Source organism: Lissotriton vulgaris, chromosome 1_1 (genome assembly GCF_964263255.1).
Source record: "Lissotriton vulgaris chromosome 1_1, aLisVul1.2, whole genome shotgun sequence".
NCBI lineage: Eukaryota > Metazoa > Chordata > Amphibia > Caudata > Salamandridae > Lissotriton > Lissotriton vulgaris.
Window position 1 is genome coordinate 199,859,101 of NC_141685.1, and position 24,768 is coordinate 199,883,868.

Consider the following 24,768-nt stretch of genomic DNA (forward strand, 5'->3'; position numbering starts at 1 on the left):
TTCCTCTGCTTATATGCCTACGGTTGTATTACAGGGCTTGGCCTTTTGTTTTCTATCCTAATTATTGAAATTGACTGCAGGTGCAGTGAGAACGCTGAGGATTGAACGATTCAGGGAAAGGATCGCACGCAGGAAAGAGCAAAGGTACGTATCTGTGTTTCATGCAGACAAAAGGCTACGTCCCTGGGTGGGCTTGAACCACCAACCTTTCGGTTAACAGCCGAACGCGCTAACCGATTGCGCCACAGAGACTATTGACTGTATACATTTCCTGAGACTCAATATATGTCTTGACATGTGTGCGCCTGCCTGGAGCTTGTATTATATAAGGCGTCCTTATGCCATACAGCATTTGTCATTTGCTTAGTGTCTTGTTACTGTTGTAATTTATGATGTGTAGACTACTGTCTAATGGTGTTAGAGCCAGTATTACTACCGGTCACAGTGCATGAGACTCATACATGACTTTTCTCTTTGCCTGCTTAGCGTAGCTCCCTGCTCCTCTGTTTGCGTGCTACCAGCCCGTGAGGCGTGTGTCTTGCCCATCCCATCTTCACTGTGTTATGTTGGACTTGTCTTCTCTGTGAGCAGAGTCTCCTTCCCAGAGCAGGTGCTTTCTCTGAACTCTTGGCTTGTAAGACTGCTGGGAAAGGCCCTTCCTAGCCCCTCAGTCAGATAGATACATTTACCTGCAGAGCTCAGCTTGGGAGAAAGAGATTAGGCAGAGAGCACATAGGGGAAGGCTCACAGAGCACACTTTATTTTACATAAAAGCTCGGGCTTGTGGGAGGACAGGGACATGAGGGTTCTCATGGAAAGAAATCCCAGGAGTATTGATGGCTAGGCCCTGAAACACAACAATCCCGGAATGGCCAGGCACAAGATGCCTCTGCAATAGGCCTGACCCTAGGCTTCCGGAGTTCTTGATCTCCAGAGGCTCCAGTGATCTAAGCCCGACCAGGGCTGTGCCCGACCAGGGCGCGTTGGGATGGCATTAGGGACGCGTAAAGGGGCGCAGGGCGCAGAACTCTGCCCGTTTCACCCCAGCATTTTGGGGAGGACACAGAATCTGGCAAAGCCAGTGGGAAGGATTTTCCAGGAGGAGAGTTCAGTGACATGATCTGAAACACAATAGTGCTGGTGATCTGGCGGGTGCATTCTGTGAGCCACTTCTGTCAGGAGCAGCCTGCCATCATGCCCTGATAACCACAACTCTAGTACCAAGCCAGTGACCTCAGCAAATGCAAAGACATTATTACTTATAGTCTCCTGCATCTGATTCTTGCCATCATCATGTGAAACGTTGGCGTTATCATGTCTGCTGCGCACACTTTGTTCATATGTGTACAATTTAAGTGTGTGAACCTGACCACTGTCTTGGACAGAGCTCTTGCTGTGAACACACCATGTGAAGCATTGGTGGTTCAGTGGTAGAATTCTCGCCTGCCACGCGGGAGGCCCGGGTTCGATTCCCGGCCAATGCAAGGTTGCTTTCTTTTGACTTTGTTTTCGAAATGATATATATGAACTCAGTGGGGAATAAAATGGTAAGCAGTGACCCCGACGTGATTTGAACACGCAACCTTCTGATCTGGAGTCAGACGCGCTACCGATGCGCCACGAGGTCCTTACACTTGCAGCCTTCGATGCCAGATGAACAAATGCTGTGGGCCTTTTGACTTATTTTCCTCTGCTTATATGCCTAAGGTTGTATTACAGGGCTTGGCCTTTTGTTTTCTATCCTAATTATTGAAATTGACTGCAGGTGCAGTGAGAACGCTGAGGATTGAACTATTCAGGGAAAGGATCGCACGCAGGAAAGAGCAAAGGTACGTATCTGTGTTTCATGCAGACAAAAGGCTACGTCCCTGGGTGGGCTTGAACCACCAACCTTTCGGTTAACAGCCGAACGCGCTAACCGATTGCGCCACAGAGACTATTGACTGTATACATTTCCTGAGACTCAATATATGTCTTGACATGTGTGCGCCTGCCTGGAGCTTGTATTATATAAGGCGTCTTTATGCCATACAGCATTTGTCATTTGCTTAGTGTCTTGTTACTGTTGTAATTTATGATGTGTAGACTACTGTCTAATGGTGTTAGAGCCAGTATTACTACCGGTCACAGTGCATGAGACTCATACATGACTTTTCTCTTTGCCTGCTTAGCGTAGCTCCCTGCTCCTCTGTTTGCGTGCTACCAGCCCGTGAGGCGTGTGTCTTGCCCATCCCATCTTCACTGTGTTATGTTGGACTTGTCTTCTCTGTGAGCAGAGTCTCCTTCCCAGAGCAGGTGCTTTCTCTGAACTCTTGGCTTGTAAGACTGCTGGGAAAGGCCCTCCCTAGCCCCTCAGTCAGATAGATACATTTACCTGCAGAGCTCAGCTTGGGAGAAAGAGATTAGGCAGAGAGCACATAGGGGAAGGCCCACAGAGCACACTTTATTTTACATAAAAGCTCGGGCTTGTGGGAGGACAGGGACATGAGGGTTCTCATGGAAAGAAATCCCAGGAGTATTGATGGCTAGGCCCTGAAACACAACAATCCCGGAATGGCCAGGCACAAGATGCCTCTGCAATAGGCCTGACCCTAGGCTTCCGGAGTTCTTGATCTCCAGAGGCTCCAGTGATCTAAGCCCGATCAGGGCTGTGCCCGACCAGGGCGCGTTGGGATGGCGTTAGGGACGCGTAAAGGGGCGCAGGGCGCAGAACTCTGCCCGTTTCACCCCAGCATTTTGGGGAGGACACAGAATCTGGCAAAGCCAGTGGGAAGGATTTTCCAGGAGGAGAGTTCAGTGACATGATCTGAAACACAATAGTGCTGGTGATCTGGCGGGTGCATTCTGTGAGCCACTTCTGTCAGGAGCAGCCTGCCATCATGCCCTGATAACCACAACTCTAGTACCAAGCCAGTGACCTCAGCAAATGCAAAGACATTATTACTTATAGTCTCCTGCATCTGATTCTTGCCATCATCATGTGAAACGTTGGCGTTATCATGTCTGCTGCGCACACTTTGTTCATATGTGTACAATTTAAGTGTGTGAACCTGACCACTGTCTTGGACAGAGCTCTTGCTGTGAACACACCATGTGAAGCATTGGTTGTTCAGTGGTAGAATTCTCGCCTGCCATGCGGGAGGCCCGGGTTCGATTCCCGGCCAATGCAAGGTTGCTTTCTTTTGACTTTGTTTTCGAAATGATATATATGAACTCAGTGGGGAATAAAATGGTAAGCAGTGACCCCGACGTGATTTGAACACGCGACCGTTGCGCCACGAGGTCCTTACACTTGCAGCCTTCGATGCCAGATGAACAAATGCTGTGGGCCTTTTGACTTATTTTCCTCTGCTTATATGCCTACGGTTGTATTACAGGGCTTGGCCTTTTGTTTTCTATCCTAATTATTGAAATTGACTGCAGGTGCAGTGAGAACGCTGAGGATTGAACTATTCAGGGAAAGGATCGCACGCAGGAAAGAGCAAAGGTACGTATCTGTGTTTCATGCAGACAAAAGGCTACGTCCCTGGGTGGGCTTGAACCACCAACCTTTCGGTTAACAGCCGAACGCGCTAACCGATTGCGCCACAGAGACTATTGACTGTATACATTTCCTGAGACTCAATATATGTCTTGACATGTGTGCGCCTGCCTGGAGCTTGTATTATATAAGGCGTCTTTATGCCATACAGCATTTGTCATTTGCTTAGTGTCTTGTTACTGTTGTAATTTATGATGTGTAGACTACTGTCTAATGGTGTTAGAGCCAGTATTACTACCGGTCACAGTGCATGAGACTCATACATGACTTTTCTCTTTGCCTGCTTAGCGTAGCTCCCTGCTCCTCTGTTTGCGTGCTACCAGCCCGTGAGGCGTGTGTCTTGCCCATCCCATCTTCACTGTGTTATGTTGGACTTGTCTTCTCTGTGAGCAGAGTCTCCTTCCCAGAGCAGGTGCTTTCTCTGAACTCTTGGCTTGTAAGACTGCTGGGAAAGGCCCTCCCTAGCCCCTCAGTCAGATAGATACATTTACCTGCAGAGCTCAGCTTGGGAGAAAGAGATTAGGCAGAGAGCACATAGGGGAAGGCCCACAGAGCACACTTTATTTTACATAAAAGCTCGGGCTTGTGGGAGGACAGGGACATGAGGGTTCTCATGGAAAGAAATCCCAGGAGTATTGATGGCTAGGCCCTGAAACACAACAATCCCGGAATGGCCAGGCACAAGATGCCTCTGCAATAGGCCTGACCCTAGGCTTCTGGAGTTCTTGATCTCCAGAGGCTCCAGTGATCTAAGTTCGACCAGGGCTGTGCCCGACCAGGGCGCGTTGGGATGGCGTTAGGGACGCGTAAAGGGGCGCAGGGCGCAGAACTCTGCCCGTTTCACCCCAGCATTTTGGGGAGGACACAGAATCTGGCAAAGCCAGTGGGAAGGATTTTCCAGGAGGAGAGTTCAGTGACATGATCTGAAACACAATAGTGCTGGTGATCTGGCGGGTGCATTCTGTGAGCCACTTCTGTCAGGAGCAGCCTGCCATCATGCCCTGATAACCACAACTCTAGTACCAAGCCAGTGACCTCAGCAAATGCAAAGACATTATTACTTATAGTCTCCTGCATCTGATTCTTGCCATCATCATGTGAAACGTTGGCGTTATCATGTCTGCTGCGCACACTTTGTTCATATGTGTACAATTTAAGTGTGTGAACCTGACCACTGTCTTGGACAGAGCTCTTGCTGTGAACACACCATGTGAAGCATTGGTGGTTCAGTGGTAGAATTATCGCCTGCCACGAGGGAGGCCCGGGTTCGATTCCCGGCCAATGCAAGGTTGCTTTCTTTTGACTTTGTTTTCGAAATGATATATATGAACTCAGTGGGGAATAAAATGGTAAGCAGTGACCCCGACGTGATTTGAACACGCAACCTTCTGATCTGGAGTCAGACGCGCTACCGTTGCGCCACGAGGTCCTTACACTTGCAGCCTTTGATGCCAGATGAACAAATGCTGTGGGCCTTTTGACTTATTTTCCTCTGCTTATATGCCTACGGTTGTATTACAGGGCTTGGCCTTTTGTTTTCTATCCTAATTATTGAAATTGACTGCAGGTGCAGTGAGAACGCTGAGGATTGAACTATTCAGGGAAAGGATCGCACGCAGGAAAGAGCAAAGGTACGTATCTGTGTTTCATGCAGACAAAAGGCTACGTCCCTGGGTGGGCTTGAACCACCAACCTTTCGGTTAACAGCCGAACGCGCTAACCGATTGCGCCACAGAGACTATTGACTGTATACATTTCCTGAGACTCAATATATGTCTTGACATGTGTGCGCCTGCCTGGAGCTTGTATTATATAAGGCGTCTTTATGCCATACAGCATTTGTCATTTGCTTAGTGTCTTGTTACTGTTGTAATTTATGATGTGTAGACTACTGTCTAATGGTGTTAGAGCCAGTATTACTACCGGTCACAGTGCATGAGACTCATACATGACTTTTCTCTTTGCCTGCTTAGCGTAGCTCCCTGCTCCTCTGTTTGCGTGCTACCAGCCCGTGAGGCGTGTGTCTTGCCCATCCCATCTTCACTGTGTTATGTTGGACTTGTCTTCTCTGTGAGCAGAGTCTCCTTCCCAGAGCAGGTGCTTTCTCTGAACTCTTGGCTTGTAAGACTGCTGGGAAAGGCCCTCCCTAGCCCCTCAGTCAGATAGATACATTTACCTGCAGAGCTCAGCTTGGGAGAAAGAGATTAGGCAGAGAGCACATAGGGGAAGGCCCACAGAGCACACTTTATTTTACATAAAAGCTCGGGCTTGTGGGAGGACAGGGACATGAGGGTTCTCATGGAAAGAAATCCCAGGAGTATTGATGGCTAGGCCCTGAAACACAACAATCCCGGAATGGCCAGGCACAAGATGCCTCTGCAATAGGCCTGACCCTAGGCTTCCGGAGTTCTTGATTTCCAGAGGCTCCAGTGATCTAAGCCCGACCAGGGCGCGTTGGGATGGCATTAGGGACGCGTAAAGGGGCGCAGGGCGCAGAACTCTGCCCGTTTCACCCCAGCATTTTGGGGAGGACACAGAATCTGGCAAAGCCAGTGGGAAGGATTTTCCAGGAGGAGAGTTCAGTGACATGATCTGAAACACAATAGTGCTGGTGATCTGGCGGGTGCATTCTGTGAGCCACTTCTGTCAGGAGCAGCCTGCCATCATGCCCTGATAACCACAACTCTAGTACCAAGCCAGTGACCTCAGCAAATGCAAAGACATTATTACTTATAGTCTCCTGCATCTGATTCTTGCCATCATCATGTGAAACGTTGGCGTTATCATGTCTGCTGCGCACACTTTGTTCATATGTGTACAATTTAAGTGTGTGAACCTGACCACTGTCTTGGACAGAGCTCTTGCTGTGAACACACCATGTGAAGCATTGGTGGTTCAGTGGTAGAATTCTCGCCTGCCACGCGGGAGGCCCGGGTTCGATTCCCGGCCAATGCAAGGTTGCTTTCTTTTGACTTTGTTTTCGAAATGATATATATGAACTCAGTGGGGAATAAAATGGTAAGCAGTGACCCCGACGTGATTTGAACACGCAACCTTCTGATCTGGAGTCAGACGCGCTACCGATGCGCCACGAGGTCCTTACACTTGCAGCCTTCGATGCCAGATGAACAAATGCTGTGGGCCTTTTGACTTATTTTCCTCTGCTTATATGCCTAAGGTTGTATTACAGGGCTTGGCCTTTTGTTTTCTATCCTAATTATTGAAATTGACTGCAGGTGCAGTGAGAACGCTGAGGATTGAACTATTCAGGGAAAGGATCGCACGCAGGAAAGAGCAAAGGTACGTATCTGTGTTTCATGCAGACAAAAGGCTACGTCCCTGGGTGGGCTTGAACCACCAACCTTTCGGTTAACAGCCGAACGCGCTAACCGATTGCGCCACAGAGACTATTGACTGTATACATTTCCTGAGACTCAATATATGTCTTGACATGTGTGCGCCTGCCTGGAGCTTGTATTATATAAGGCGTCTTTATGCCATACAGCATTTGTCATTTGCTTAGTGTCTTGTTACTGTTGTAATTTATGATGTGTAGACTACTGTCTAATGGTGTTAGAGCCAGTATTACTACCGGTCACAGTGCATGAGACTCATACATGACTTTTCTCTTTGCCTGCTTAGCGTAGCTCCCTGCTCCTCTGTTTGCGTGCTACCAGCCCGTGAGGCGTGTGTCTTGCCCATCCCATCTTCACTGTGTTATGTTGGACTTGTCTTCTCTGTGAGCAGAGTCTCCTTCCCAGAGCAGGTGCTTTCTCTGAACTCTTGGCTTGTAAGACTGCTGGGAAAGGCCCTCCCTAGCCCCTCAGTCAGATAGATACATTTACCTGCAGAGCTCAGCTTGGGAGAAAGAGATTAGGCAGAGAGCACATAGGGGAAGGCCCACAGAGCACACTTTATTTTACATAAAAGCTCGGGCTTGTGGGAGGACAGGGACATGAGGGTTCTCATGGAAAGAAATCCCAGGAGTATTGATGGCTAGGCCCTGAAACACAACAATCCCGGAATGGCCAGGCACAAGATGCCTCTGCAATAGGCCTGACCCTAGGCTTCCGGAGTTCTTGATCTCCAGAGGCTCCAGTGATCTAAGCCCGATCAGGGCTGTGCCCGACCAGGGCGCGTTGGGATGGCGTTAGGGACGCGTAAAGGGGCGCAGGGCGCAGAACTCTGCCCGTTTCACCCCAGCATTTTGGGGAGGACACAGAATCTGGCAAAGCCAGTGGGAAGGATTTTCCAGGAGGAGAGTTCAGTGACATGATCTGAAACACAATAGTGCTGGTGATCTGGCGGGTGCATTCTGTGAGCCACTTCTGTCAGGAGCAGCCTGCCATCATGCCCTGATAACCACAACTCTAGTACCAAGCCAGTGACCTCAGCAAATGCAAAGACATTATTACTTATAGTCTCCTGCATCTGATTCTTGCCATCATCATGTGAAACGTTGGCGTTATCATGTCTGCTGCGCACACTTTGTTCATATGTGTACAATTTAAGTGTGTGAACCTGACCACTGTCTTGGACAGAGCTCTTGCTGTGAACACACCATGTGAAGCATTGGTGGTTCAGTGGTAGAATTCTCGCCTGCCACGCGGGAGGCCCGGGTTCGATTCCCGGCCAATGCAAGGTTGCTTTCTTTTGACTTTGTTTTCGAAATGATATATATGAACTCAGTGGGGAATAAAATGGTAAGCAGTGACCCCGACGTGATTTGAACACGCAACCTTCTGATCTGGAGTCAGACGCGCTACCGTTGCGCCACGACGTCCTTACACTTGCAGCCTTTGATGCCAGATGAACAAATGCTGTGGGCCTTTTGACTTATTTTCCTCTGCTTATATGCCTACGGTTGTATTACAGGGCTTGGCCTTTTGTTTTCTATCCTAATTATTGAAATTGACTGCAGGTGCAGTGAGAACGCTGAGGATTGAACTATTCAGGGAAAGGATCGCACGCAGGAAAGAGCAAAGGTACGTATCTGTGTTTCATGCAGACAAAAGGCTACGTCCCTGGGTGGGCTTGAACCACCAACCTTTCGGTTAACAGCCGAACGCGCTAACCGATTGCGCCACAGAGACTATTGACTGTATACATTTCCTGAGACTCAATATATGTCTTGACATGTGTGCGCCTGCCTGGAGCTTGTATTATATAAGGCGTCTTTATGCCATACAGCATTTGTCATTTGCTTAGTGTCTTGTTACTGTTGTAATTTATGATGTGTAGACTACTGTCTAATGGTGTTAGAGCCAGTATTACTACCGGTCACAGTGCATGAGACTCATACATGACTTTTCTCTTTGCCTGCTTAGCGTAGCTCCCTGCTCCTCTGTTTGCGTGCTACCAGCCCGTGAGGCGTGTGTCTTGCCCATCCCATCTTCACTGTGTTATGTTGGACTTGTCTTCTCTGTGAGCAGAGTCTCCTTCCCAGAGCAGGTGCTTTCTCTGAACTCTTGGCTTGTAAGACTGCTGGGAAAGGCCCTCCCTAGCCCCTCAGTCAGATAGATACATTTACCTGCAGAGCTCAGCTTGGGAGAAAGAGATTAGGCAGAGAGCACATAGGGGAAGGCCCACAGAGCACACTTTATTTTACATAAAAGCTCGGGCTTGTGGGAGGACAGGGACATGAGGGTTCTCATGGAAAGAAATCCCAGGAGTATTGATGGCTAGGCCCTGAAACACAACAATCCCGGAATGGCCAGGCACAAGATGCCTCTGCAATAGGCCTGACCCTAGGCTTCTGGAGTTCTTGATCTCCAGAGGCTCCAGTGATCTAAGTTCGACCAGGGCTGTGCCCGACCAGGGCGCGTTGGGATGGCGTTAGGGACGCGTAAAGGGGCGCAGGGCGCAGAACTCTGCCCGTTTCACCCCAGCATTTTGGGGAGGACACAGAATCTGGCAAAGCCAGTGGGAAGGATTTTCCAGGAGGAGAGTTCAGTGACATGATCTGAAACACAATAGTGCTGGTGATCTGGCGGGTGCATTCTGTGAGCCACTTCTGTCAGGAGCAGCCTGCCATCATGCCCTGATAACCACAACTCTAGTACCAAGCCAGTGACCTCAGCAAATGCAAAGACATTATTACTTATAGTCTCCTGCATCTGATTCTTGCCATCATCATGTGAAACGTTGGCGTTATCATGTCTGCTGCGCACACTTTGTTCATATGTGTACAATTTAAGTGTATGAACCTGACCACTGTCTTGGACAGAGCTCTTGCTGTGAACACACCATGTGAAGCATTGGTGGTTCAGTGGTAGAATTATCGCCTGCCACGAGGGAGGCCCGGGTTCGATTCCCGGCCAATGCAAGGTTGCTTTCTTTTGACTTTGTTTTCGGAATGATATATATGAACTCAGTGGGGAATAAAATGGTAAGCAGTGACCCCGACGTAATTTGAACACGCAACCTTCTGATCTGGAGTCAGACGCGCTACCGTTGCGCCACGAGGTCCTTACACTTGCAGCCTTTGATGCCAGATGAACAAATGCTGTGGGCCTTTTGACTTATTTTCCTCTGCTTATATGCCTACGGTTGTATTACAGGGCTTGGCCTTTTGTTTTCTATCCTAATTATTGAAATTGACTGCAGGTGCAGTGAGAACGCTGAGGATTGAACTATTCAGGGAAAGCATCGCACGCAGGAAAGAGCAAAGGTACGTATCTGTGTTTCATGCAGACAAAAGGCTACGTCCCTGGGTGGGCTTGAACCACCAACCTTTCGGTTAACAGCCGAACGCGCTAACCGATTGCGCCACAGAGACTATTGACTGTATACATTTCCTGAGACTCAATATATGTCTTGACATGTGTGCGCCTGCCTGGAGCTTGTATTATATAAGGCGTCTTTATGCCATACAGCATTTGTCATTTGCTTAGTGTCTTGTTACTGTTGTAATTTATGATGTGTAGACTACTGTCTAATGGTGTTAGAGCCAGTATTACTACCGGTCACAGTGCATGAGACTCATACATGACTTTTCTCTTTGCCTGCTTAGCGTAGCTCCCTGCTCCTCTGTTTGCGTGCTACCAGCCCGTGAGGCGTGTGTCTTGCCCATCCCATCTTCACTGTGTTATGTTGGACTTGTCTTCTCTGTGAGCAGAGTCTCCTTCCCAGAGCAGGTGCTTTCTCTGAACTCTTGGCTTGTAAGACTGCTGGGAAAGGCCCTCCCTAGCCCCTCAGTCAGATAGATACATTTACCTGCAGAGCTCAGCTTGGGAGAAAGAGATTAGGCAGAGAGCACATAGGGGAAGGCCCACAGAGCACACTTTATTTTACATAAAAGCTCGGGCTTGTGGGAGGACAGGGACATGAGGGTTCTCATGGAAAGAAATCCCAGGAGTATTGATGGCTAGGCCCTGAAACACAACAATCCCGGAATGGCCAGGCACAAGATGCCTCTGCAATAGGCCTGACCCTAGGCTTCCGGAGTTCTTGATCTCCAGAGGCTCCAGTGATCTAAGCCCGACCAGGGCTGTGCCCGACCAGGGCGCGTTGGGATGGCATTAGGGACGCGTAAAGGGGCGCAGGGCGCAGAACTCTGCCCGTTTCACCCCAGCATTTTGGGGAGGACACAGAATCTGGCAAAGCCAGTGGGAAGGATTTTCCAGGAGGAGAGTTCAGTGACATGATCTGAAACACAATAGTGCTGGTGATCTGGCGGGTGCATTCTGTGAGCCACTTCTGTCAGGAGCAGCCTGCCATCATGCCCTGATAACCACAACTCTAGTACCAAGCCAGTGACCTCAGCAAATGCAAAGACATTATTACTTATAGTCTCCTGCATCTGATTCTTGCCATCATCATGTGAAACGTTGGCGTTATCATGTCTGCTGCGCACACTTTGTTCATATGTGTACAATTTAAGTGTGTGAACCTGACCACTGTCTTGGACAGAGCTCTTGCTGTGAACACACCATGTGAAGCATTGGTGGTTCAGTGGTAGAATTCTCGCCTGCCACGCGGGAGGCCCGGGTTCGATTCCCGGCCAATGCAAGGTTGCTTTCTTTTGACTTTGTTTTCGAAATGATATATATGAACTCAGTGGGGAATAAAATGGTAAGCAGTGACCCCGACGTGATTTGAACACGCAACCTTCTGATCTGGAGTCAGACGCGCTACCGATGCGCCACGAGGTCCTTACACTTGCAGCCTTCGATGCCAGATGAACAAATGCTGTGGGCCTTTTGACTTATTTTCCTCTGCTTATATGCCTAAGGTTGTATTACAGGGCTTGGCCTTTTGTTTTCTATCCTAATTATTGAAATTGACTGCAGGTGCAGTGAGAACGCTGAGGATTGAACTATTCAGGGAAAGGATCGCACGCAGGAAAGAGCAAAGGTACGTATCTGTGTTTCATGCAGACAAAAGGCTACGTCCCTGGGTGGGCTTGAACCACCAACCTTTCGGTTAACAGCCGAACGCGCTAACCGATTGCGCCACAGAGACTATTGACTGTATACATTTCCTGAGACTCAATATATGTCTTGACATGTGTGCGCCTGCCTGGAGCTTGTATTATATAAGGCGTCTTTATGCCATACAGCATTTGTCATTTGCTTAGTGTCTTGTTACTGTTGTAATTTATGATGTGTAGACTACTGTCTAATGGTGTTAGAGCCAGTATTACTACCGGTCACAGTGCATGAGACTCATACATGACTTTTCTCTTTGCCTGCTTAGCGTAGCTCCCTGCTCCTCTGTTTGCGTGCTACCAGCCCGTGAGGCGTGTGTCTTGCCCATCCCATCTTCACTGTGTTATGTTGGACTTGTCTTCTCTGTGAGCAGAGTCTCCTTCCCAGAGCAGGTGCTTTCTCTGAACTCTTGGCTTGTAAGACTGCTGGGAAAGGCCCTCCCTAGCCCCTCAGTCAGATAGATACATTTACCTGCAGAGCTCAGCTTGGGAGAAAGAGATTAGGCAGAGAGCACATAGGGGAAGGCCCACAGAGCACACTTTATTTTACATAAAAGCTCGGGCTTGTGGGAGGACAGGGACATGAGGGTTCTCATGGAAAGAAATCCCAGGAGTATTGATGGCTAGGCCCTGAAACACAACAATCCCGGAATGGCCAGGCACAAGATGCCTCTGCAATAGGCCTGACCCTAGGCTTCCGGAGTTCTTGATCTCCAGAGGCTCCAGTGATCTAAGCCCGATCAGGGCTGTGCCCGACCAGGGCGCGTTGGGATGGCGTTAGGGACGCGTAAAGGGGCGCAGGGCGCAGAACTCTGCCCGTTTCACCCCAGCATTTTGGGGAGGACACAGAATCTGGCAAAGCCAGTGGGAAGGATTTTCCAGGAGGAGAGTTCAGTGACATGATCTGAAACACAATAGTGCTGGTGATCTGGCGGGTGCATTCTGTGAGCCACTTCTGTCAGGAGCAGCCTGCCATCATGCCCTGATAACCACAACTCTAGTACCAAGCCAGTGACCTCAGCAAATGCAAAGACATTATTACTTATAGTCTCCTGCATCTGATTCTTGCCATCATCATGTGAAACGTTGGCGTTATCATGTCTGCTGCGCACACTTTGTTCATATGTGTACAATTTAAGTGTGTGAACCTGACCACTGTCTTGGACAGAGCTCTTGCTGTGAACACACCATGTGAAGCATTGGTTGTTCAGTGGTAGAATTCTCGCCTGCCACGCGGGAGGCCCGGGTTCGATTCCCGGCCAATGCAAGGTTGCTTTCTTTTGACTTTGTTTTCGAAATGATATATATGAACTCAGTGGGGAATAAAATGGTAAGCAGTGACCCCGACGTGATTTGAACACGCGACCGTTGCGCCACGAGGTCCTTACACTTGCAGCCTTCGATGCCAGATGAACAAATGCTGTGGGCCTTTTGACTTATTTTCCTCTGCTTATATGCCTACGGTTGTATTACAGGGCTTGGCCTTTTGTTTTCTATCCTAATTATTGAAATTGACTGCAGGTGCAGTGAGAACGCTGAGGATTGAACTATTCAGGGAAAGGATCGCACGCAGGAAAGAGCAAAGGTACGTATCTGTGTTTCATGCAGACAAAAGGCTACGTCCCTGGGTGGGCTTGAACCACCAACCTTTCGGTTAACAGCCGAACGCGCTAACCGATTGCGCCACAGAGACTATTGACTGTATACATTTCCTGAGACTCAATATATGTCTTGACATGTGTGCGCCTGCCTGGAGCTTGTATTATATAAGGCGTCTTTATGCCATACAGCATTTGTCATTTGCTTAGTGTCTTGTTACTGTTGTAATTTATGATGTGTAGACTACTGTCTAATGGTGTTAGAGCCAGTATTACTACCGGTCACAGTGCATGAGACTCATACATGACTTTTCTCTTTGCCTGCTTAGCGTAGCTCCCTGCTCCTCTGTTTGCGTGCTACCAGCCCGTGAGGCGTGTGTCTTGCCCATCCCATCTTCACTGTGTTATGTTGGACTTGTCTTCTCTGTGAGCAGAGTCTCCTTCCCAGAGCAGGTGCTTTCTCTGAACTCTTGGCTTGTAAGACTGCTGGGAAAGGCCCTCCCTAGCCCCTCAGTCAGATAGATACATTTACCTGCAGAGCTCAGCTTGGGAGAAAGAGATTAGGCAGAGAGCACATAGGGGAAGGCCCACAGAGCACACTTTATTTTACATAAAAGCTCGGGCTTGTGGGAGGACAGGGACATGAGGGTTCTCATGGAAAGAAATCCCAGGAGTATTGATGGCTAGGCCCTGAAACACAACAATCCCGGAATGGCCAGGCACAAGATGCCTCTGCAATAGGCCTGACCCTAGGCTTCTGGAGTTCTTGATCTCCAGAGGCTCCAGTGATCTAAGTTCGACCAGGGCTGTGCCCGACCAGGGCGCGTTGGGATGGCGTTAGGGACGCGTAAAGGGGCGCAGGGCGCAGAACTCTGCCCGTTTCACCCCAGCATTTTGGGGAGGACACAGAATCTGGCAAAGCCAGTGGGAAGGATTTTCCAGGAGGAGAGTTCAGTGACATGATCTGAAACACAATAGTGCTGGTGATCTGGCGGGTGCATTCTGTGAGCCACTTCTGTCAGGAGCAGCCTGCCATCATGCCCTGATAACCACAACTCTAGTACCAAGCCAGTGACCTCAGCAAATGCAAAGACATTATTACTTATAGTCTCCTGCATCTGATTCTTGCCATCATCATGTGAAACGTTGGCGTTATCATGTCTGCTGCGCACACTTTGTTCATATGTGTACAATTTAAGTGTGTGAACCTGACCACTGTCTTGGACAGAGCTCTTGCTGTGAACACACCATGTGAAGCATTGGTGGTTCAGTGGTAGAATTATCGCCTGCCACGAGGGAGGCCCGGGTTCGATTCCCGGCCAATGCAAGGTTGCTTTCTTTTGACTTTGTTTTCGAAATGATATATATGAACTCAGTGGGGAATAAAATGGTAAGCAGTGACCCCGACGTGATTTGAACACGCAACCTTCTGATCTGGAGTCAGACGCGCTACCGTTGCGCCACGAGGTCCTTACACTTGCAGCCTTTGATGCCAGATGAACAAATGCTGTGGGCCTTTTGACTTATTTTCCTCTGCTTATATGCCTACGGTTGTATTACAGGGCTTGGCCTTTTGTTTTCTATCCTAATTATTGAAATTGACTGCAGGTGCAGTGAGAACGCTGAGGATTGAACTATTCAGGGAAAGGATCGCACGCAGGAAAGAGCAAAGGTACGTATCTGTGTTTCATGCAGACAAAAGGCTACGTCCCTGGGTGGGCTTGAACCACCAACCTTTCGGTTAACAGCCGAACGCGCTAACCGATTGCGCCACAGAGACTATTGACTGTATACATTTCCTGAGACTCAATATATGTCTTGACATGTGTGCGCCTGCCTGGAGCTTGTATTATATAAGGCGTCTTTATGCCATACAGCATTTGTCATTTGCTTAGTGTCTTGTTACTGTTGTAATTTATGATGTGTAGACTACTGTCTAATGGTGTTAGAGCCAGTATTACTACCGGTCACAGTGCATGAGACTCATACATGACTTTTCTCTTTGCCTGCTTAGCGTAGCTCCCTGCTCCTCTGTTTGCGTGCTACCAGCCCGTGAGGCGTGTGTCTTGCCCATCCCATCTTCACTGTGTTATGTTGGACTTGTCTTCTCTGTGAGCAGAGTCTCCTTCCCAGAGCAGGTGCTTTCTCTGAACTCTTGGCTTGTAAGACTGCTGGGAAAGGCCCTCCCTAGCCCCTCAGTCAGATAGATACATTTACCTGCAGAGCTCAGCTTGGGAGAAAGAGATTAGGCAGAGAGCACATAGGGGAAGGCCCACAGAGCACACTTTATTTTACATAAAAGCTCGGGCTTGTGGGAGGACAGGGACATGAGGGTTCTCATGGAAAGAAATCCCAGGAGTATTGATGGCTAGGCCCTGAAACACAACAATCCCGGAATGGCCAGGCACAAGATGCCTCTGCAATAGGCCTGACCCTAGGCTTCCGGAGTTCTTGATTTCCAGAGGCTCCAGTGATCTAAGCCCGACCAGGGCGCGTTGGGATGGCATTAGGGACGCGTAAAGGGGCGCAGGGCGCAGAACTCTGCCCGTTTCACCCCAGCATTTTGGGGAGGACACAGAATCTGGCAAAGCCAGTGGGAAGGATTTTCCAGGAGGAGAGTTCAGTGACATGATCTGAAACACAATAGTGCTGGTGATCTGGCGGGTGCATTCTGTGAGCCACTTCTGTCAGGAGCAGCCTGCCATCATGCCCTGATAACCACAACTCTAGTACCAAGCCAGTGACCTCAGCAAATGCAAAGACATTATTACTTATAGTCTCCTGCATCTGATTCTTGCCATCATCATGTGAAACGTTGGCGTTATCATGTCTGCTGCGCACACTTTGTTCATATGTGTACAATTTAAGTGTGTGAACCTGACCACTGTCTTGGACAGAGCTCTTGCTGTGAACACACCATGTGAAGCATTGGTGGTTCAGTGGTAGAATTCTCGCCTGCCACGCGGGAGGCCCGGGTTCGATTCCCGGCCAATGCAAGGTTGCTTTCTTTTGACTTTGTTTTCGAAATGATATATATGAACTCAGTGGGGAATAAAATGGTAAGCAGTGACCCCGACGTGATTTGAACACGCAACCTTCTGATCTGGAGTCAGACGCGCTACCGATGCGCCACGAGGTCCTTACACTTGCAGCCTTCGATGCCAGATGAACAAATGCTGTGGGCCTTTTGACTTATTTTCCTCTGCTTATATGCCTAAGGTTGTATTACAGGGCTTGGCCTTTTGTTTTCTATCCTAATTATTGAAATTGACTGCAGGTGCAGTGAGAACGCTGAGGATTGAACTATTCAGGGAAAGGATCGCACGCAGGAAAGAGCAAAGGTACGTATCTGTGTTTCATGCAGACAAAAGGCTACGTCCCTGGGTGGGCTTGAACCACCAACCTTTCGGTTAACAGCCGAACGCGCTAACCGATTGCGCCACAGAGACTATTGACTGTATACATTTCCTGAGACTCAATATATGTCTTGACATGTGTGCGCCTGCCTGGAGCTTGTATTATATAAGGCGTCTTTATGCCATACAGCATTTGTCATTTGCTTAGTGTCTTGTTACTGTTGTAATTTATGATGTGTAGACTACTGTCTAATGGTGTTAGAGCCAGTATTACTACCGGTCACAGTGCATGAGACTCATACATGACTTTTCTCTTTGCCTGCTTAGCGTAGCTCCCTGCTCCTCTGTTTGCGTGCTACCAGCCCGTGAGGCGTGTGTCTTGCCCATCCCATCTTCACTGTGTTATGTTGGACTTGTCTTCTCTGTGAGCAGAGTCTCCTTCCCAGAGCAGGTGCTTTCTCTGAACTCTTGGCTTGTAAGACTGCTGGGAAAGGCCCTCCCTAGCCCCTCAGTCAGATAGATACATTTACCTGCAGAGCTCAGCTTGGGAGAAAGAGATTAGGCAGAGAGCACATAGGGGAAGGCCCACAGAGCACACTTTATTTTACATAAAAGCTTGGGCTTGTGGGAGGACAGGGACATGAGGGTTCTCATGGAAAGAAATCCCAGGAGTATTGATGGCTAGGCCCTGAAACACAACAATCCCGGAATGGCCAGGCACAAGATGCCTCTGCAATAGGCCTGACCCTAGGCTTCCGGAGTTCTTGATCTCCAGAGGCTCCAGTGATCTAAGCCCGATCAGGGCTGTGCCCGACCAGGGCGCGTTGGGATGGCGTTAGGGACGCGTAAAGGGGCGCAGGGCGCAGAACTCTGCCCGTTTCACCCCAGCATTTTGGGGAGGACACAGAATCTGGCAAAGCCAGTGGGAAGGATTTTCCAGGAGGAGAGTTCAGTGACATGATCTGAAACACAATAGTGCTGGTGATCTGGCGGGTGCATTCTGTGAGCCACTTCTGTCAGGAGCAGCCTGCCATCATGCCCTGATAACCACAACTCTAGTACCAAGCCAGTGACCTCAGCAAATGCAAAGACATTATTACTTATAGTCTCCTGCATCTGATTCTTGCCATCATCATGTGAAACGTTGGCGTTATCATGTCTGCTGCGCACACTTTGTTCATATGTGTACAATTTAAGTGTGTGAACCTGACCACTGTCTTGGACAGAGCTCTTGCTGTGAACACACCATGTGAAGCATTGGTGGTTCAGTGGTAGAATTCTCGCCTGCCACGCGGGAGGCCCGGGTTCGATTCCCGGCCAATGCAAGGTTGCTTTCTTTTGACTTTGTTTTCGAAATGATATATATGAACTCAGTGGGGAATAAAATGGTAAGCAGTGACCCCGACGTGATTTGAACACGCAACCTTCTGATCTGGAGTCAGACGCGCTACCGTTGCGCCACGAGGTCCTTACACTTGCAGCCTTTGATGCCAGATGAACAAATGCTGTGGGCCTTTTGACTTATTTTCCTCTGCTTATATGCCTACGGTTGTATTACAGGGCTTGGCCTTTTGTTTTCTATCCTAATTATTGAAATTGACTGCAGGTGCAGTGAGAACGCTGAGGATTGAACTATTCAGGGAAAGGATCGCACGCAGGAAAGAGCAAAGGTACGTATCTGTGTTTCATGCAGACAAAAGGCTACGTCCCTGGGTGGGCTTGAACCACCAACCTTTCGGTTAACAGCCGAACGCGCTAACCGATTGCGCCACAGAGACTATTGACTGTATACATTTCCTGAGACTCAATATATGTCTTGACATGTGTGCGCCTGCCTGGAGCTTGTATTATATAAGGCGTCTTTATGCCATACAGCATTTGTCATTTGCTTAGTGTCTTGTTACTGTTGTAATTTATGATGTGTAGACTACTGTCTAATGGTGTTAGAGCCAGTATTACTACCGGTCACAGTGCATGAGACTCATACATGACTTTTCTCTTTGCCTGCTTAGCGTAGCTCCCTGCTCCTCTGTTTGCGTGCTACCAGCCCGTGAGGCGTGTGTCTTGCCCATCCCATCTTCACTGTGTTATGTTGGACTTGTCTTCTCTGTGAGCAGAGTCTCCTTCCCAGAGCAGGTGCTTTCTCTGAACTCTTGGCTTGTAAGACTGCTGGGAAAGGCCCTCCCTAGCCCCTCAGTCAGATAGATACATTTACCTGCAGAGCTCAGCTTGGGAGAAAGAGATTAGGCAGAGAGCACATAGGGGAAGGCCCACAGAGCACACTTTATTTTACATAAAAGCTCGGGCTTGTGGGAGGACAGGGACATGAGGGTTCTCATGGAAAGAAATCCCAGGAGTATTGATGGCTAGGCCCTGAAACACAACAATCCCGGAATGGCCAGGCACAAGATGCCTCTGCAATAGGCCTGACCCTAGGCTTCTGGAGTTCTTGATCTCCAGAGGCTCCAGTGATCTAAGTTCGACCAGGGCTGTGCCCGACCAGGGCGCGTTGGGATGGCGTTAGGGACGCGTAAAGGGGCGCAGGGCGCAGAACTCTGCCCGTTTCACCCCAGCATTTTGGGGAGGACACAGAATCTGGCAAAGCCAGTGGGAAGGATTTTCCAGGAGGAGAGTTCAGTGACATGATCTGAAACACAATAGTGCTGGTGATCTGGCGGGTGCATTCTGTGAGCCACTTCTGTCAGGAGCAGCCTGCCATCATGCCCTGATAACCACAACTCTAGTACCAAGCCAGTGACCTCAGCAAATGCAAAGACATTATTACTTATAGTCTCCTGCATCTGATTCTTGCCATCATCATGTGAAACGTTGGCGTTATCATGTCTGCTGCGCACACTTTGTTCATATGTGTACAATTTAAGTGTATGAACCTGACCACTGTCTTGGACAGAGCTCTTGCTGTGAACACACCATGTGAAGCATTGGTGGTTCAGTGGTAGAATTATCGCCTGCCACGAGGGAGGCCCGGGTTCGATTCCCGGCCAATGCAAGGTTGCTTTCTTTTGACTTTGTTTTCGAAATGATATATATGAACTCAGTGGGGAATAAAATGGTAAGCAGTGACCCCGACGTAATTTGAACACGCAACCTTCTGATCTGGAGTCAGACGCGCTACCGTTGCGCCACGAGGTCCTTACACTTGCAGCCTTTGATGCCAGATGAACAAATGCTGTGGGCCTTTTGACTTATTTTCCTCTGCTTATATGCCTACGGTTGTATTACAGGGCTTGGCCTTTTGTTTTCTATCCTAATTATTGAAATTGACTGCAGGTGCAGTGAGAACGCTGAGGATTGAACTATTCAGGGAAAGCATCGCACGCAGGAAAGAGCAAAGGTACGTATCTGTGTTTCATGCAGACAAAAGGCTACGTCCCTGGGTGGGCTTGAACCACCAACCTTTCGGTTAACAGCCGAACGCGCTAACCGATTGCGCCACAGAGACTATTGACTGTATACATTTCCTGAGACTCAATATATGTCTTGACATGTGTGCGCCTGCCTGGAGCTTGTATTATATAAGGCGTCTTTATGCCATACAGCATTTGTCATTTGCTTAGTGTCTTGTTACTGTTGTAATTTATGATGTGTAGACTACTGTCTAATGGTGTTAGAGCCAGTATTACTACCGGTCACAGTGCATGAGACTCATACATGACTTTTCTCTTTGCCTGCTTAGCGTAGCTCCCTGCTCCTCTGTTTGCGTGCTACCAGCCCGTGAGGCGTGTGTCTTGCCCATCCCATCTTCACTGTGTTATGTTGGACTTGTCTTCTCTGTGAGCAGAGTCTCCTTCCCAGAGCAGGTGCTTTCTCTGAACTCTTGGCTTGTAAGACTGCTGGGAAAGGCCCTCCCTAGCCCCTCAGTCAGATAGATACATTTACCTGCAGAGCTCAGCTTGGGAGAAAGAGATTAGGCAGAGAGCACATAGGGGAAGGCCCACAGAGCACACTTTATTTTACATAAAAGCTCGGGCTTGTGGGAGGACAGGGACATGAGGGTTCTCATGGAAAGAAATCCCAGGAGTATTGATGGCTAGGCCCTGAAACACAACAATCCCGGAATGGCCAGGCACAAGATGCCTCTGCAATAGGCCTGACCCTAGGCTTCCGGAGTTCTTGATTTCCAGAGGCTCCAGTGATCTAAGCCCGACCAGGGCGCGTTGGGAGCGCGTTAGGGACGCGTAAAGGGGCGCAGGGCGCAGAACTCTGCCCGTTTCACCCCAACATTTTGGGGAGGACACAGAATCTGGCAAAGCCAGTGGGAAGGATTTTCCAGGAGGAGAGTTCAGTGACATGATCTGAAACACAATAGTGCTGGTGATCTGGCGGGTGCATTCTGTGAGCCACTTCTGTCAGGAGCAGCCTGCCATCATGCCCTGATAACCACAACTCTAGTACCAAGCCAGTGACCTCAGCAAATGCAAAGACATTATTACTTATAGTCTCCTGCATCTGATTCTTGCCATCATCATGTGAAACGTTGGCGTTATCATGTCTGCTGCGCACACTTTGTTCATATGTGTACAATTTAAGTGTGTGAACCTGACCACTGTCTTGGACAGAGCTCTTGCTGTGAACACACCATGTGAAGCATTGGTGGTTCAGTGGTAGAATTCTCGCCTGCCACGCGGGAGGCCCGGGTTCGATTCCCGGCCAATGCAAGGTTGCTTTCTTTTGACTTTGTTTTCGAAATGATATATATGAACTCAGTGGGGAATAAAATGGTAAGCAGTGACCCCGACGTGATTTGAACACGCAACCTTCTGATCTGGAGTCAGACGCGCTACCGTTGCGCCACGAAGTCCTTACACTTGCAGCCTTCGATGCCAGATGAACAAATGCTGTGGGCCTTTTGACTTATTTTCCTCTGCTTATATGCCTACAGTTGTATTACAGGGCTTGGCCTTTTGTTTTCTATCCTAATTATTGAAATTGACTGCAGGTGCAGTGAGAACGCTGAGGATTGAACTATTCAGGGAAAGGATCGCACGCAGGAAAGAGCAAAGGTACGTATCTGTGTTTCATGCATACAAAAGGCTACGTCCCTGGGTGGGCTTGAACCACCAACCTTTCGGTTAACAGCCGAACGCGCTAACCGATTGCGCCACAGAGACTATTGACTGTATACATTTCCTGAGACTCAATATATGTCTTGACATGTGTGCGCCTGCCTGGAGCTTGTATTATATAAGGCGTCTTTATGCCATACAGCATTTGTCATTTGCTTAGTGTCTTGTTACTGTTGTAATTTATGATGTGTAGACTACTGTCTAATGGTGTTAGAGCCAGTATTACTACCGGTCACAGTGCATGAGACTCATACATGACTTTTCTCTTTGCCTGCTTAGCGTAGCTCCCTGCTCCTCTGTTTGCGTGCTACCAGCCCGTGAGGCGTGTGTCTTGCCCATCCCATCTTCACTGTGTTATGTTGGACTTGTCTTCTCTGTGAGCAGAGTCTCCTTCCCAGAGCAGGTGCTTTCTCTGAACTCTTGGCTTGTAAGACTGCTGGGAAAGGCCCTCCCTAGCCCCTCAGTCAGATAGATACATTTACCTGCAGAGCTCAGCTTGGGAGAAAGAGATTAGGCAGAGAGCACATAGGGGAAGGCCCACAGAGCACACTTTATTTTACATAAAAGCTCGGGCTTGTGGGAGGACAGGGACATGAGGGTTCTCCTGGAAAGAAATCCCAGGAGTATTGATGGCTAGGCCCTGAAACACAACAATCCCGGAATGGCCAGGCACAAGATGCCTCTGCAATAGGCCTGACCCTAGGCTTCCGGAGTTCTTGATCTCCAGAGGCTCCAGTGATCTAAGCCCGACCAGGGCGCGTTGGGATGGCATTAGGGACGCGTAAAGGGGCGCAGGGCGCAGAACTCTGCCCGTTTCACCCCAGCATTTTGGGGAGGACACAGAATCTGGCAAAGCCAGTGGGAAGGATTTTCCAGGAGGAGAGTTCAGTGACATGATCTGAAACACAATAGTGCTGGTGATCTGGCGGGTGCATTCTGTGAGCCACTTCTGTCAGGAGCAGCCTGCCATCATGCCCTGATAACCACAACTCTAGTACCAAGCCAGTGACCTCAGCAAATGCAAAGACATTATTACTTATAGTCTCCTGCATCTGATTCTTGCCATCATCATGTGAAACGTTGGCGTTATCATGTCTGCTGCGCACACTTTGTTCATATGTGTACAATTTAAGTGTGTGAACCTGACCACTGTCTTGGACAGAGCTCTTGCTGTGAACACACCATGTGAAGCATTGGTGGTTCAGTGGTAGAATTCTCGCCTGCCACGCGGGAGGCCTGGGTTCGATTCCCGGCCAATGCAAGGTTGCTTTCTTTTGACTTTGTTTTCGAAATGATATATATGAACTCAGTGGGGAATAAAATGGTAAGCAGTGACCCCGACGTGATTTGAACACGCAACCTTCTGATCTGGAGTCAGACGCGCTACCGTTGCGCCACGAGGTCCTTACACTTGCAGCCTTCGATGCCAGATGAACAAATGCTGTGGGCCTTTTGACTTATTTTCCTCTGCTTATATGCCTAAGGTTGTATTACAGGGCTTGGCCTTTTGTTTTCTATCCTAATTATTGAAATTGACTGCAGGTGCAGTGAGAACGCTGAGGATTGAACTATTCAGGGAAAGGATCGCACGCAGGAAAGAGCAAAGGTACGTATCTGTGTTTCATGCAGACAAAAGGCTACGTCCCTGGGTGGGCTTGAACCACCAACCTTTCGGTTAACAGCCGAACGCGCTAACCGATTGCGCCACAGAGACTATTGACTGTATACATTTCCTGAGACTCAATATATGTCTTGACATGTGTGCGCCTGCCTGGAGCTTGTATTATATAAGGCGTCTTTATGCCATACAGCATTTGTCATTTGCTTAGTGTCTTGTTACTGTTGTAATTTATGATGTGTAGACTACTGTCTAATGGTGTTAGAGCCAGTATTACTACCGGTCACAGTGCATGAGACTCATACATGACTTTTCTCTTTGCCTGCTTAGCGTAGCTCCCTGCTCCTCTGTTTGCGTGCTACCAGCCCGTGAGGCGTGTGTCTTGCCCATCCCATCTTCACTGTGTTATGTTGGACTTGTCTTCTCTGTGAGCAGAGTCTCCTTCCCAGAGCAGGTGCTTTCTCTGAACTCTTGGCTTGTAAGACTGCTGGGAAAGGCCCTCCCTAGCCCCTCAGTCAGATAGATACATTTACCTGCAGAGCTCAGCTTGGGAGAAAGAGATTAGGCAGAGAGCACATAGGGGAAGGCCCACAGAGCACACTTTATTTTACATAAAAGCTCGGGCTTGTGGGAGGACAGGGACATGAGGGTTCTCATGGAAAGAAATCCCAGGAGTATTGATGGCTAGGCCCTGAAACACAACAATCCCGGAATGGCCAGGCACAAGATGCCTCTGCAATAGGCCTGACCCTAGGCTTCCGGAGTTCTTGATCTCCAGAGGCTCCAGTGATCTAAGCCCGATCAGGGCTGTGCCCGACCAGGGCGTGTTGGGATGGCGTTAGGGACGCGTAAAGGGGCGCAGGGCGCAGAACTCTGCCCGTTTCACCCCAGCATTTTGGGGAGGACACAGAATCTGGCAAAGCCAGTGGGAAGGATTTTCCAGGAGGAGAGTTCAGTGACATGATCTCAAACACAATAGTGCTGGTGATCTGGCGGGTGCATTCTGTGAGCCACTTCTGTCAGGAGCAGCCTGCCATCATGCCCTGATAACCACAACTCTAGTACCAAGCCAGTGACCTCAGCAAATGCAAAGACATTATTACTTATAGTCTCCTGCATCTGATTCTTGCCATCATCATG

The 24,768-nt window shown here is 49.0% G+C and overlaps 41 non-coding genes across 41 annotated transcripts; 14 read left to right on the plus strand and 27 right to left on the minus strand.

Moving 5' to 3' along the window:
- Positions 1-178: 178 nt before the first annotated feature.
- TRNAN-GUU (transfer RNA asparagine (anticodon GUU)) lies at positions 179-252 on the minus strand. Its single transcript has one exon. It is a non-coding gene; the product is annotated as a tRNA-Asn (tRNA).
- A 1,161-nt stretch (positions 253-1,413) lies between these two features.
- On the plus strand, positions 1,414-1,484 carry TRNAG-GCC (transfer RNA glycine (anticodon GCC)). Its single transcript has one exon. It is a non-coding gene; the product is annotated as a tRNA-Gly (tRNA).
- A 71-nt stretch (positions 1,485-1,555) lies between these two features.
- On the minus strand, positions 1,556-1,627 carry TRNAW-CCA (transfer RNA tryptophan (anticodon CCA)). Its single transcript has one exon. It is a non-coding gene; the product is annotated as a tRNA-Trp (tRNA).
- A 236-nt stretch (positions 1,628-1,863) lies between these two features.
- On the minus strand, positions 1,864-1,937 carry TRNAN-GUU (transfer RNA asparagine (anticodon GUU)). The gene has a single exon. It is a non-coding gene; the product is annotated as a tRNA-Asn (tRNA).
- A 1,161-nt stretch (positions 1,938-3,098) lies between these two features.
- TRNAG-GCC (transfer RNA glycine (anticodon GCC)) lies at positions 3,099-3,169 on the plus strand. Its single transcript has one exon. It is a non-coding gene; the product is annotated as a tRNA-Gly (tRNA).
- Positions 3,170-3,521: 352 nt separating this feature from the next.
- Positions 3,522-3,595, minus strand: TRNAN-GUU (transfer RNA asparagine (anticodon GUU)). Its single transcript has one exon. It is a non-coding gene; the product is annotated as a tRNA-Asn (tRNA).
- Positions 3,596-4,756: 1,161 nt separating this feature from the next.
- TRNAG-GCC (transfer RNA glycine (anticodon GCC)) lies at positions 4,757-4,827 on the plus strand. Its single transcript has one exon. It is a non-coding gene; the product is annotated as a tRNA-Gly (tRNA).
- Positions 4,828-4,898: 71 nt separating this feature from the next.
- TRNAW-CCA (transfer RNA tryptophan (anticodon CCA)) lies at positions 4,899-4,970 on the minus strand. Its single transcript has one exon. It is a non-coding gene; the product is annotated as a tRNA-Trp (tRNA).
- Positions 4,971-5,206: 236 nt separating this feature from the next.
- TRNAN-GUU (transfer RNA asparagine (anticodon GUU)) lies at positions 5,207-5,280 on the minus strand. The gene has a single exon. It is a non-coding gene; the product is annotated as a tRNA-Asn (tRNA).
- A 1,145-nt stretch (positions 5,281-6,425) lies between these two features.
- Positions 6,426-6,496, plus strand: TRNAG-GCC (transfer RNA glycine (anticodon GCC)). Its single transcript has one exon. It is a non-coding gene; the product is annotated as a tRNA-Gly (tRNA).
- Positions 6,497-6,567: 71 nt separating this feature from the next.
- Positions 6,568-6,639, minus strand: TRNAW-CCA (transfer RNA tryptophan (anticodon CCA)). Its single transcript has one exon. It is a non-coding gene; the product is annotated as a tRNA-Trp (tRNA).
- Positions 6,640-6,875: 236 nt separating this feature from the next.
- On the minus strand, positions 6,876-6,949 carry TRNAN-GUU (transfer RNA asparagine (anticodon GUU)). Its single transcript has one exon. It is a non-coding gene; the product is annotated as a tRNA-Asn (tRNA).
- Positions 6,950-8,110: 1,161 nt separating this feature from the next.
- On the plus strand, positions 8,111-8,181 carry TRNAG-GCC (transfer RNA glycine (anticodon GCC)). The gene has a single exon. It is a non-coding gene; the product is annotated as a tRNA-Gly (tRNA).
- A 71-nt stretch (positions 8,182-8,252) lies between these two features.
- On the minus strand, positions 8,253-8,324 carry TRNAW-CCA (transfer RNA tryptophan (anticodon CCA)). The gene has a single exon. It is a non-coding gene; the product is annotated as a tRNA-Trp (tRNA).
- Positions 8,325-8,560: 236 nt separating this feature from the next.
- TRNAN-GUU (transfer RNA asparagine (anticodon GUU)) lies at positions 8,561-8,634 on the minus strand. Its single transcript has one exon. It is a non-coding gene; the product is annotated as a tRNA-Asn (tRNA).
- A 1,161-nt stretch (positions 8,635-9,795) lies between these two features.
- Positions 9,796-9,866, plus strand: TRNAG-GCC (transfer RNA glycine (anticodon GCC)). The gene has a single exon. It is a non-coding gene; the product is annotated as a tRNA-Gly (tRNA).
- A 71-nt stretch (positions 9,867-9,937) lies between these two features.
- TRNAW-CCA (transfer RNA tryptophan (anticodon CCA)) lies at positions 9,938-10,009 on the minus strand. The gene has a single exon. It is a non-coding gene; the product is annotated as a tRNA-Trp (tRNA).
- Positions 10,010-10,245: 236 nt separating this feature from the next.
- On the minus strand, positions 10,246-10,319 carry TRNAN-GUU (transfer RNA asparagine (anticodon GUU)). Its single transcript has one exon. It is a non-coding gene; the product is annotated as a tRNA-Asn (tRNA).
- A 1,161-nt stretch (positions 10,320-11,480) lies between these two features.
- TRNAG-GCC (transfer RNA glycine (anticodon GCC)) lies at positions 11,481-11,551 on the plus strand. Its single transcript has one exon. It is a non-coding gene; the product is annotated as a tRNA-Gly (tRNA).
- Positions 11,552-11,622: 71 nt separating this feature from the next.
- Positions 11,623-11,694, minus strand: TRNAW-CCA (transfer RNA tryptophan (anticodon CCA)). Its single transcript has one exon. It is a non-coding gene; the product is annotated as a tRNA-Trp (tRNA).
- A 236-nt stretch (positions 11,695-11,930) lies between these two features.
- TRNAN-GUU (transfer RNA asparagine (anticodon GUU)) lies at positions 11,931-12,004 on the minus strand. The gene has a single exon. It is a non-coding gene; the product is annotated as a tRNA-Asn (tRNA).
- Positions 12,005-13,165: 1,161 nt separating this feature from the next.
- On the plus strand, positions 13,166-13,236 carry TRNAG-GCC (transfer RNA glycine (anticodon GCC)). The gene has a single exon. It is a non-coding gene; the product is annotated as a tRNA-Gly (tRNA).
- A 352-nt stretch (positions 13,237-13,588) lies between these two features.
- TRNAN-GUU (transfer RNA asparagine (anticodon GUU)) lies at positions 13,589-13,662 on the minus strand. The gene has a single exon. It is a non-coding gene; the product is annotated as a tRNA-Asn (tRNA).
- Positions 13,663-14,823: 1,161 nt separating this feature from the next.
- TRNAG-GCC (transfer RNA glycine (anticodon GCC)) lies at positions 14,824-14,894 on the plus strand. Its single transcript has one exon. It is a non-coding gene; the product is annotated as a tRNA-Gly (tRNA).
- A 71-nt stretch (positions 14,895-14,965) lies between these two features.
- On the minus strand, positions 14,966-15,037 carry TRNAW-CCA (transfer RNA tryptophan (anticodon CCA)). The gene has a single exon. It is a non-coding gene; the product is annotated as a tRNA-Trp (tRNA).
- Positions 15,038-15,273: 236 nt separating this feature from the next.
- TRNAN-GUU (transfer RNA asparagine (anticodon GUU)) lies at positions 15,274-15,347 on the minus strand. The gene has a single exon. It is a non-coding gene; the product is annotated as a tRNA-Asn (tRNA).
- Positions 15,348-16,492: 1,145 nt separating this feature from the next.
- On the plus strand, positions 16,493-16,563 carry TRNAG-GCC (transfer RNA glycine (anticodon GCC)). Its single transcript has one exon. It is a non-coding gene; the product is annotated as a tRNA-Gly (tRNA).
- Positions 16,564-16,634: 71 nt separating this feature from the next.
- On the minus strand, positions 16,635-16,706 carry TRNAW-CCA (transfer RNA tryptophan (anticodon CCA)). Its single transcript has one exon. It is a non-coding gene; the product is annotated as a tRNA-Trp (tRNA).
- Positions 16,707-16,942: 236 nt separating this feature from the next.
- TRNAN-GUU (transfer RNA asparagine (anticodon GUU)) lies at positions 16,943-17,016 on the minus strand. The gene has a single exon. It is a non-coding gene; the product is annotated as a tRNA-Asn (tRNA).
- A 1,161-nt stretch (positions 17,017-18,177) lies between these two features.
- TRNAG-GCC (transfer RNA glycine (anticodon GCC)) lies at positions 18,178-18,248 on the plus strand. The gene has a single exon. It is a non-coding gene; the product is annotated as a tRNA-Gly (tRNA).
- A 71-nt stretch (positions 18,249-18,319) lies between these two features.
- TRNAW-CCA (transfer RNA tryptophan (anticodon CCA)) lies at positions 18,320-18,391 on the minus strand. Its single transcript has one exon. It is a non-coding gene; the product is annotated as a tRNA-Trp (tRNA).
- A 236-nt stretch (positions 18,392-18,627) lies between these two features.
- On the minus strand, positions 18,628-18,701 carry TRNAN-GUU (transfer RNA asparagine (anticodon GUU)). Its single transcript has one exon. It is a non-coding gene; the product is annotated as a tRNA-Asn (tRNA).
- Positions 18,702-19,862: 1,161 nt separating this feature from the next.
- TRNAG-GCC (transfer RNA glycine (anticodon GCC)) lies at positions 19,863-19,933 on the plus strand. The gene has a single exon. It is a non-coding gene; the product is annotated as a tRNA-Gly (tRNA).
- Positions 19,934-20,004: 71 nt separating this feature from the next.
- On the minus strand, positions 20,005-20,076 carry TRNAW-CCA (transfer RNA tryptophan (anticodon CCA)). The gene has a single exon. It is a non-coding gene; the product is annotated as a tRNA-Trp (tRNA).
- A 236-nt stretch (positions 20,077-20,312) lies between these two features.
- On the minus strand, positions 20,313-20,386 carry TRNAN-GUU (transfer RNA asparagine (anticodon GUU)). The gene has a single exon. It is a non-coding gene; the product is annotated as a tRNA-Asn (tRNA).
- Positions 20,387-21,531: 1,145 nt separating this feature from the next.
- TRNAG-GCC (transfer RNA glycine (anticodon GCC)) lies at positions 21,532-21,602 on the plus strand. The gene has a single exon. It is a non-coding gene; the product is annotated as a tRNA-Gly (tRNA).
- Positions 21,603-21,673: 71 nt separating this feature from the next.
- TRNAW-CCA (transfer RNA tryptophan (anticodon CCA)) lies at positions 21,674-21,745 on the minus strand. The gene has a single exon. It is a non-coding gene; the product is annotated as a tRNA-Trp (tRNA).
- Positions 21,746-21,981: 236 nt separating this feature from the next.
- Positions 21,982-22,055, minus strand: TRNAN-GUU (transfer RNA asparagine (anticodon GUU)). Its single transcript has one exon. It is a non-coding gene; the product is annotated as a tRNA-Asn (tRNA).
- A 1,145-nt stretch (positions 22,056-23,200) lies between these two features.
- TRNAG-GCC (transfer RNA glycine (anticodon GCC)) lies at positions 23,201-23,271 on the plus strand. The gene has a single exon. It is a non-coding gene; the product is annotated as a tRNA-Gly (tRNA).
- A 71-nt stretch (positions 23,272-23,342) lies between these two features.
- Positions 23,343-23,414, minus strand: TRNAW-CCA (transfer RNA tryptophan (anticodon CCA)). The gene has a single exon. It is a non-coding gene; the product is annotated as a tRNA-Trp (tRNA).
- Positions 23,415-23,650: 236 nt separating this feature from the next.
- On the minus strand, positions 23,651-23,724 carry TRNAN-GUU (transfer RNA asparagine (anticodon GUU)). The gene has a single exon. It is a non-coding gene; the product is annotated as a tRNA-Asn (tRNA).
- Positions 23,725-24,768: the final 1,044 nt, after the last annotated feature.